Source organism: Ricinus communis, chromosome 1 (genome assembly GCF_019578655.1).
Source record: "Ricinus communis isolate WT05 ecotype wild-type chromosome 1, ASM1957865v1, whole genome shotgun sequence".
NCBI classification, from domain to species: Eukaryota; Viridiplantae; Streptophyta; class Magnoliopsida; order Malpighiales; family Euphorbiaceae; genus Ricinus; species Ricinus communis.
The window spans coordinates 22,374,241-22,376,741 of NC_063256.1; the positions used below are offsets into that span (position 1 = coordinate 22,374,241).

Here is a 2,501-nt window from a genome sequence, read left to right on the forward strand (position 1 = left end):
AATTACTCGTTCTAGGAGAAGCCTGCTACTGGTTTTGCTGTTGAAATCCTAATGGTGGAGGTCTTTGTTGATTTTGATTCCCCCAAGAGAAATTTAGATGATTTTTCCACCCTGAACTATAAGTATTGCTGTAGGGATTGTTCTGTTGGCCTGAAGTATTATCCATAAAATCAATTTGCTCTGGCTTGGCAGAAATATTACCATTTTGGAAATCTTGACTTTGATGACCACCTCCACACCAATCATAAGTCATAAATTGTGCTCATCTTCCAGATGAAGACATAGTCAAAGCATCCATCTTTTTACTCATGGCCTCTAGCTGGGCATTTACAGCTACCACAGGGTCTACCGCATGAATTCCACTCCTTTTGACTCGAACTTGCTCTCTTAGATTCTGATACTAATAGTTCGTGACTGCCATATCCTCAATAAGATCCATAGCTTGCTCAGGAGTCTTACTATTTAGTGACCCACCTGCTGCAGCATTACTAGACTGTTTACTTGCATAATTGAGTCCATTAAAGATTGTCTGAATTTGCAGCCATAAAGGTAAACCATAGTGTGGAGACCTCCTCAGTAAATCCTTGAAATGTTCCCAACTATCGTACAGAATCTCATTCTCTTGCTGAAGAAATCCTGCTATGTCATTCCTCAACTTAGCCGTCTTAGAAGGTGGAAAGCACCTCCCCAAGAATTTCTCAGCTAATTGATTCCAAGTCGTAAATGTTCCAGCTGGAAACAATTTCAACCACTTCTTTGGTTTATCCCTTAACGAGAATGGAAATAGGCTCAACCGAATAGCATCAGGTGTTTGGATGCTCGTTGGGTAAACCATCAAACATGCAATTGTTTTGCACCATCTGAATAATGTCGGGCTTGATCTCGAAGTTGTTTACTGCAACATTCGGCCTAACAATACTCGATGTAGCCCCAATAAGAGTTGGTCGTGCATACTCTTGCATGGTTCTCTCCCTAGGTGGAGCTGCCATTCTACACTGTTCCTCTTCTTGTTTCGGGTCTCCTTCTTGATTCTGATTCTGTAACTCCTCCACTGTTTCAGCTAAACCTTGTTCTCATTCTTCTCTTCACTACTTCCTCAAAGTTCTTTCCAACTATGGGGACATAATTTTGTTTATTACCTTCAATCATATACTAATATTTAGCAATCAAAATGTTGTTTGTGTGTAATTATATTTAAAAGTAAAATAATCTTGAGAACAAAGATTAAAAGGATTAGTAAATTCATTAAGGATCATGCCTATTTAGGTAACGAATCCCCCTCATAAGTTAAGTATTTCATAAAACAAATATCAATTAATTTAAATCAAGAGTTGAGTTGGCATTCCATAAAATTAGGTTTAAACTTTTCTTAAGTGATTAGATCTCTAATTCATGAGAGGAGGGAGAGGAATCTCTTCTCAAACCCACTCACTTAGGTCATGCATTAAGATTAAGGAACTATTGAACCTAAGTATCTCATAGATCTATCTCTAGTATCCCAATCAATCCTCAATCCCTAAGATATTGATCAATTCATAATAAGTTATCTCTAATCAGTTTATAAAAACAAATCCCAATCAATACGTCGACTTATTAATTGAAATAGATAATTAAGTAATCAAAGGGATAACACAACTCATGAAAAATATTAATTGCATTAACTTTGAATCTATCCATACAAAATAAATTTAGGGTCCATCAAAGGCTAAATAGCAAGAAGATTAGTTCCTAGACATTACAATAAAGAAATAAAAATTAGGGAAAGAAGATCTCAAACTAGTCATGGAAGAGTAGAAATGAAAAAATTCAATCTTCAATCTTGACAAGCAATGAGGGAAATGATGTTCTTCCTTGAGAAATACCAATCAAAACCTTAGAAATGAAAGAAAGATCAAGTTTCTAAGTGTTTCTCTCTCTATAGAAATGAAAATATGATCGAACTCTCTTAAAACAACCCTAAAAGTTCCTTTCAATAGTATATTTTTATGATTAATATGGGAACCACACAGGCACCACACAGCCGTGTGACGTCCTTAGCTTTTCATAGCTTGAATATATATCTCTATCCATTCTTTATTTTGTGGGCTATTTTAGGGCATTGTTGAAATCCAATTGAGGCTTATGTTCTTCATCAAAGTTGACGGTCTTGAAGAGTATTTCATTTCAGGATTTTGAATCACCTCAATCAGCCCTCTATAGATCTAGATAAGGCCCAAACACTGAGACTGACCCAAACAGAAATGGATTGCACAACATCTGACTTCGACCCACGTTTTCTCATCCTTAGAAACCTGATATGGAGTTGAGCCATTCATGCGAATTATAGCTCATGAAGTCTCCTGCAAAGTTGATGAAGACCACTTTTCAATTCTGGACCTATAAAATCAAGAAAAAACTGCATTAAAGCTAATGCGATCAAATCTACGTAATGCTAAAATTCGCCTGTCAGTCTGACACGGGAAGCACATGCCCGTGTGGGCTTCCTGTGTGGACCCTTCATG

The 2,501-nt window shown here is 36.8% G+C and overlaps 1 non-coding gene across 1 annotated transcript; it reads left to right on the forward strand.

Annotated features, from left to right (window-relative positions):
- Positions 1 to 551: 551 nt before the first annotated feature.
- On the forward strand, positions 552 to 658 carry LOC125369094. Its single transcript, XR_007214587.1, has one exon. It is a non-coding gene; the product is annotated as a small nucleolar RNA R71 (small nucleolar RNA).
- The last annotated feature ends 1,843 nt before the right edge of the window (positions 659 to 2,501 follow it).